The sequence below is a fragment of the Haemaphysalis longicornis genome, unplaced genomic scaffold, assembly GCF_048455015.1.
Source record: "Haemaphysalis longicornis isolate Haplotype H1 unplaced genomic scaffold, Haemaphysalis longicornis Haplotype H1 scaffold_6, whole genome shotgun sequence".
NCBI classification, from domain to species: Eukaryota; Metazoa; Arthropoda; class Arachnida; order Ixodida; family Ixodidae; genus Haemaphysalis; species Haemaphysalis longicornis.
In genome coordinates, this window is record NW_027526407.1 from 40,139,115 (window position 1) to 40,147,388 (window position 8,274).

The following is an 8,274-nucleotide window of genomic DNA, read 5'->3' on the forward strand; positions in this document are numbered from 1 at the left end:
TTTCGGTAAAAGCCCAACAAACTGCCATGTGTATGTGAGGTGTCGTATAGTTACAGAAGTAATGAAAAATACGGCACATAGTACCTCGGGCTGCCGCCCGGCAGAAACATCACCCACAATTGCTGCTTTCGTGGTCCGTAGACTTTTTATCGTGGGTGTCCATCTACAGTATTTTAGCGATTAAACTAACATTAATTAAACTAATCATTGTTCCTGCCCTGACCTTCTTAATAAAATCCCTAGCGACCGGCAATACACAGTACACCTGTCATATATGCCTGCTCCCTGAGGAAATATTTTAACTAGGGTGTACCTAAGGGTTCAGTTTTAGGTTCTTTGCTTTTTATTTTATATATTAATGATCTCCCGCGTTCTCTTAGCTCCTCTAACTGTGCTCACTGCGTTTAATACGCATATGGCACACCCATACCATCATCCGACAAACGTATTGGTGATGTTATTTCAAAGGTAAATTTTGGATTAAGTATAATTATCAAATGGTGTAGCAACTGCCACTTATTTCTACAGCTAGCAATTCGTTCCATTTTTTCTTGTTATGATAGTGTGTTTTTTGGCACACATCTGTACTACAGCCGTACATTTCGCTGTCACTTTAACCACGTGTTTATGCAGAATTTCGATTTTGGGGGGGTGTCAGTGGGATGTTTGGGGGGGGGGGGGGTGTTATATAAATCCCTAGGCAGGGTGCTTGTGGTTGTGGAATCTTTTTTTTTTTTTGGGGGGGGGGGTGTCGAAGTCCTTCTGGGGGGGCGTGTTGGCGGGGTGTTAGGGGGGGTGTATAAATGCCTGATTTTAGCCCTCTTAGGCATAAGACTGTGTTTGGTACCCGTGCACTGGTCAAAGCTTTTTGTTTCTTTTTTCTCACCGCACAGCTGCCGTTATAATTTGCTTTCATTCATTGGAATATTCGTTTCATGCGGCAATACATATGCTTGTCACCTATCAACAATTGAACACATTCAAAGTTAGTGAACACAAATACTTTTTTCTAGCTCTACACAATCTAACGCCCACATATTACTTTGCTTTTTCAATGTCCTGCCTGTGAATATTTTACTGCACTTCAACCCTGTAATTTTATTCCACAAGTTGCTTCATAATCACTTTGCGTTCCCATCTATTGCATTTGACCTACTGCAGAATAATAATATGACCAGATTTGCACCTAATAAAAATCTCATGTTGTCCGCGGTTTATATTATTACGGAAAGAAAACTTCAGCATTCATGCAATTTCTTCCTAGAATGACTTGCCTTGAACTATCAAATCCTGCACCTCTTTTCGAATTTTCAAAAAGTCTCTTAATAATCATTTTCTGCGATAACTGTACTTAGTGCCTCATAGCTGTCTCATTTGTCGGGTGCTCCGTGTTCCTTTGATGCCATGATTTGTGTTTCTGGCTCGATTAGTAATGTAAAAAGGTATTACACGACCCCATATTATAATAATGTTCATTTATTTAGTATAAATGCTACCATCAACTTGTATCCATGAACCGACAGTCTCCTTACAGTCTTTGTCTTTGGGACCTTCATCTGTATAGTTGTGATTTCGGAACTATTGCGTTTTTGAACTAATAAAATTGAAGGTGATTCTGAACCAGAATTAAATTAATGTACAAGGTGTAGTGCACGCTAGGTACTTTTTCACAGTATGTTTATAAATTGGAGTTGCGTGGATGTCTTCGGGGATTTTTCAATTTTGTCTGCATCGTGCCAGGGTGTTGTAGAAGACAGATATATTCCTAATTTTTAGTTCATTCTTAACATTTTTATTTTCTTTGGCAGTTTGGGGTATTTAACATTTCATTTGGTCAATTACGTCTTTTCACGCTATGGTTACGACATGTGTTCACTTTGCCAATTAGGAATTTTTGTTCAAATACAGGGTTTATATGGCTGGTGCTTATTCGTGTTCTTGTTACCTTTCTGGGGCATTTTTTAATTTTGCCTTCGTCGTGTGAGAGGCGTGCATAAGATACATATTTTTGACTCGGTAAGTTTATTTTTCTGGTAGTTTTATTTCGTCAATTCTAGTTCTTTCAACCAATCGCCTCTATGCTATTACAATAATTTCTTGTCTAAACGTTGCCGATTGTACATTTTTGAGCGAATGCAGGGCGTTGCACAATTTGTATTTTTCCTCAATTTTTATTCATGTTTTCCTTGGCTTTTTTAAAATTTTGGACTCGTCGCGTGAGGGTGACGTATAAGATACATATTCTTGGTTTCATGAGTTAATTTAATTACGTAGTAATTTTTATTTTATATTTATTTTTATATTTTAAATTTGCTTCGGCCACTTATCTCTATCGGGCTATCATAAAGAGAACATGATTTAGCATTTTGGTCAGGAAGCAGGACGTTACATGGCAGGGACTGTGGGGTACTCGACCGTAAATTCTTGAGCGGTTAACGATGTCCCCTCAGTTTGTGCCAGGAAGTTGTCTGGCTCCAGGTTAAGTCAGTCACTCGAAAATGTTACCCAGTGTCAGCAGTTACAACTGGCTGAATAATTTTTAAAAATTTTGGCGAACATTATCCAGCAAAATGATCGCAGCCTTTCGGACTTGTACCCATGAATTTTCTAGTGTTATTCTAACGAATTGGTTACCAAATTTGGAACGACACTTTCATCCCTTCTCCAGAAGCTCACTGTTGCACATATTCTTTATTGATTAGCACATTTTTTCCCAGCTTGTGCCGTAAGACAGTGTTTTAAAAGCTATGCGGGGAGTACGGATCCGGCGTTGGAAGTGGTGGTTACGCAACGGAGAGTTCACGCTCATGCTGACGCATTGATTGTATATTGTTCTTTTAAGTGATGGAGGTAGCTTACTTTTCATTATTTGGGTGTGTTTGCCGAGTGAACTCCAGACTATGCCTATTCTGCGCCGGATTTCTTTCTCGTGCTTCGGATTAGCACACGGCACAGACAACCTGATCGAAGTAGTTATAATATTCTACTTGTTCTAGCGTTTCATCACACATGCTCAAGATGGTGTTTGCGGCGTGTTTATTAATCATTACTTTAGATTTTGCATGGTTATTTTTATCCCAACGGCCATGCTCTCTGATTTAATTTCTTCAAGCACATTTTGCAGGTGTTCTGTAGGATCGGTTAGCAAGGCTATGTCATCTGCAAACTTCAAATGACTCAAGTAGTCTCCGTTTATCCGTAATCCTGTGTTTTCCCAGCCAAGCGTCCTGAATATCCCCAGCAGACATGCTGTGAACAGTCTCGGTACGGTGGTATCATCTTGTCGTACGCCGTTTCGGATAAGGAATTTGTCGCTTCCTTCAGGTGGGAATACCAAAGCATTACTTTTTATTTCAAACTGTGCGATCTGCTATGTTAATGGTAAGTTTATTGCAGTTGTGTAATCTTCTGTTGCCAGAATGTATTCGTCAGCAGAGAGATATATGTCTGGTGTGTAATCTTCGCGTCGTAACGATGGCGAAGGTGTCGGCTGATGGTGGTTTTATCTGCGGTGAGAGCCCGCCTCCTCGCTCGCCGTGCGGCTTCGTTGAGTTGCATTTGCTCTATTTTTGAGCGGACCACCTGTACAAAAGGAAACGATGTTTTTTCTGAGAAAATTTTAACAAAGTAAGCCAAAATTTCAACTCTTCCGCTCTATCGCATGTTTCGTAACACAAGAAGTGATCTATTAGGGGCAGACTTGTACGTAAATGGTCACAAATAATAGGTTACTTGTAATGACTTATGTTTTACTGAAATATTTACTGCTTAAATTAATTACTTAAGGAGTATGGTCTTTGTAATTCAATAACTATTTTCTGTAATGGATAACAAAATTTTCCGCAAAAATATTTCAGGGCTTTTTTTATCACAGGGGTTAGATGCGCTGGAGAGTCGCTCAGCTCTATAGTCGGGCACGGTCAATGCTTTTCTTTTTCGAAACCACTAAGCAGGGAACCTCAGTGATTAGTACAACAATTCGCTATGCTTTATTTACAGGGCTACTTTTTTGATACCCCAGAGAGTGGGCCCCGGTACTAAAACTGACCTTATCCAGGTCATTGTGGACAATGTGGTTGAGCAGCGTTCCTTTTATTTGTCTTAGTTTTACGAGAGGGATTGGGAGGCATATGTATATATGTGGGCCTCCGTAATAAAAAAAAGTTGTATGAAAAGTAACGGGGAAAGTAATCGATAACGCTAGAATATATCTTTTCGACTACTTTTAAAAGGCTGTCGCTGTAATTTTAAACGACTACTTTTTATGGTAACGTGCTCTAGTCAGATTAGAGGTACATGTAGTTGCCTAAAGGGACAGTTAGTACGCTGATTCCGCGTAGAATCCAAACGCAACAATTCAACCTCGCCTTATGAAGCCGGCGTCTATCCGATCGCTCCATTACGACATGGTCGAATCGCTTTGGAAAACGTAGACGACAACCAAAGAATCCGTCACGAGAAAGCTTCACGTTCTACTATCGTCGTCGTTTGACGGAGGGGTGCATGATTTCTTCTCTCTTTCATTATTATATGGAGCGTGAGTCGGTGCGCCCCCTAAAGTGGGCGACCTGCTCCGCCGTGTCAGCGCCACCATCGACCCCGCCGTCATCGCCTGGAAGGCGAGGTGGCCGCAGCCGTCTACTAAACACGCTTTCGCCATGGCTAACAGTAAAGCCCAACAAGCTGGATTTCAGCGCATTCACATTTCGGGATTTTTTACTGGCGCAAATGAGGAAAACGGCATGAAATTTTCCATACTCAAGCACGTGTCTGAGAAATGCGGTGATGCAATGAGCTGCGCTGTTGAAGGTCGCTGCATCCATCAAGCAAAAGTAAACCCTGTAATCAATATATTTGACGCCGTTGCAGTTCAAAATATTTAGGTTTTGCTTAAATTTAGCGTTGTTTACTTGTAAATGTTAGTGGAACTGCCAAGTGGAACTGCTTGGAGTAAGAGACCGTCTGACATTAAAGACTGGGCGAATGGGATGCGTTAACGCATACTGATTTATTCTCGCGTTCCCCGCACTTATGATCCAACACATGCTTACTTCAGAAAAAAACGTATGTTCTTGTGTTTTGATGAAACCAACAGTTGAGATCAACAAGACTCTCAATGAAAATGTGTTTGTATTGAATAACTTTTATTGAACTGGGATAGGTGACATGACCGTAGTTGGGGAAGAAAAAGAAGGGAAGGGGAGAAGCAGGAGGACGAGGTGGTGATCAGTCCGTCATGATTGGGACTCGTTGGAGATGACGCGTGATATCATGGGAAGGGGAGTGTAGACCCCATCTCACACTACCCTCGCCAGATCACTCTTAATTTTAAAGAAGCACTAGAGCATGTAAGAAGTTTGGGTCTTCGTAAGGGGGGACGTCAGAGGAGGAGTGAGGGCAGGGGAGTTTGGAGCGAGAGAATGCTAAACCTTCAAGGTGCCAAGTTAAGTGCTTGAGAACTGAGAATACATTTTTGCTGACAATAGGGACAATGCGGTGAGGCTGAACACTCCGAGTGGAACCATTTCTGCAGTGTGGCGGGTGTAAGGGCAGCATTAGTGGTAGTCTTGTTAACAAAGACTTCTGCGGAGCGGCGTGAGGTGGGTACACCAAACAGGTAACCCTGCGGATTCCTTTCGTCAAGCCGCTTTCGGCAATAATATCTAGCATGATCCAGTTGAAGGCGCAGATGTACGCCTGGACCGGGTGCAAGGTCGGGACCAGTCAAGGAAAGAGTAGACTGAAGGCTCTCTTTGCTTGATTGCGGACCCTCTGAGGCACATGCCCCGGGATCTAGACGACGGGGACTTGCCTTCTGTTCCGGCCGAGTAGGTTTACCATGGCTTGAATGTGATGAACGGTACGGTGATCAGAGTAAGCCCTACTAAATTATCTGATGGCGACGTGACAGTTAGTGAGGAGGCGGACTCTGGGTGGTGTTGGTGGTGCATGACCCATGTAGGTCGTATGATCCAGTGCTCCTAGGAGACCCAGGAGCTCAGCTTCGAGAGGCGATGGGGCGTTCTTTAGTGTACCATGTCAAGCCGGTAAAGTTGTCCTGCAGGCTGGCATGTGTAACTCTGTCGTGTTTCCTACGCAAGGAAATAACCGATTGGAATAGGTGCCTGCGGTATTTCAGGGGCGAAGCACCTTAGGACCTCGCTTTGTTCATGGCTTGTCCCTTGGCGTCCGTGTACACAGTGTTGCGCATGCGCGAGGAGCATTGGACTTGATTAGATTGGATTTGGATTGGATTAAATTGAATTGTATCGGATTGGATCGGATTGGAATTGTATATACCGTACACACGTGTTGTCGCTCATTTAAATGCGCGAGTGGGCAATGCCACGGGTGATATTTACGATAAGAGCGATTCCCAGTGCTTCGCCCACTCGTCATGATTCACTTCGTGGAGATGCGTGAATTTTTTTTTCGAATGTATTCGAGGCGTGTAAAGTGCACTAAAGGTGAAATTAGCGCTCATTTTGCTCTGCTCCTGGATTGGTTAAGGCGTGTGCGCAAGAGCTGCATTTTTGTTCTTCTTAGCGCATTGCCGTTTAGCAAAACAAGGAGCGGTTAAAAGTCGCAAGGACAGTGGCAAGTACTGTGGCCGGACGCGTTTACTTACATAACTTTCGGCGTTGACTTCCTTAGAGTGAACTCTAGATATAGCTGACCAACAAGTAATTCACATGCAAACGATTAGTTAGATAGCTGCAGCCAGTGATGGAAAAACGCGACAGGTGTCATCATCATCATCACGATCAATAGCCAACCCCGGTCCACTGCAGGGCGAAGGCCTCTACCGTTGACTTCCAACACCTCCTGTCCTGCACCGCCCTAGTTCACTGTTGCCCTCTGAATTTCTCTATTTCATCCCTCTATCGAGTTATTGACCTTTCCCTTCTATACCCATGTCTTGGTATCCACGCTGTTACTCTAATTGTCCACCGGTTGTCGGTTCGTCTCACTATATGGCCAGCCCAACCTACCATTAGGTGTACCTACCTATAATTAGGTATTAGGTGCCCCAACCTACTGACCATTAGGCGACGGGTGTATAGAAAAAAATCCGTGCTGCGTATCCAGCACCGTTAAAATTAGGGCACAAAACAGGAAGAAAAACGGCGAGGTATCAGCTAGCAGTCATAAAAAAATATGAGCTCATCAACGCGCAGGTCTTACCCTTATTATACAGTCTTTACTGCAGGGAATGGCAGACATACAGCCGCGAGGGCTTGACAAAATCCCCGTGGTGCACGAGAAATATGGCGACATTGATATTCGTACTCGTTAATAAAATGCTCTCCCATTTCTTTTGCTCGGAATGGCTCACAAGATTCGAAGACACTAATGGATTACGCGATAGACAGGAAACGGACTTGCAGTTTATAACAGGAGCCCTTGTCTCCAACATAGCAAGCGTTTTTCGCTAAGTTGGTGGGAAAATCTGAGCCCCGTATGACGGATTTGATCCGTAGTTGATTTATTACCAACCAACTGAGCACTGCAATTCTTACCGCCTTATTTAACATATTAAAAACATGTTAAAACAATTCACAATCGTCTTGCACCCCTAAGATTCGGTTTTGTTTAAAATTTGTTAAAAACGATTGACATTCGTCTTGCGCCAGTGGACATACAAGGAAATTTAGCAAACAATCGTGTCGTTTACGCGACGAAGACTGCGTACCCATCGTGTTGGCTGGTAATAACGGGATGGACGTGCAGAAAGTCGAAATAATTAGTTTCCAGAGGATAGTTAGAGCAGGTGTTTGCAAAGTTCACAACGTAAAATCGCGTGCTCACATTACGATATCAACGTCTCTACGTAACTATACCAGCGTCCTCTGCTCGAGATCCTGCCGCGTAGTTCGGGAAGTACCCACGAGATGTCGCCACTGTCCTGTTGCGCAGTCGCTATACAGCTGACTTCAAGGAAGTCCGCTGTAAATGGGGTATGAGTGCCATCTTAGTAATTAGGCAACGTATTGAGTGAACTTGTGCTTTGTCTTTATGGCCCCCTTAAGAGCGAAGTATTTAACAAAAATGCATGTCTATAGTGTCAAACTAACCTTTCATGCATACATTCCTAAATGTAAAGCCTCAACCTTAAAAAAAAGACGTCGAATGTTTGCACACTGACGTTAAAAGTGGCACGTCAAATGAACGACAAAGGCAAGTAAAGATACTGCAAGCTCATTTGGAGCACTTCAGCAGACAAATTTTCTAACTTTATGGCCAATAACCTCACCATAAACTTACCTCTTTATA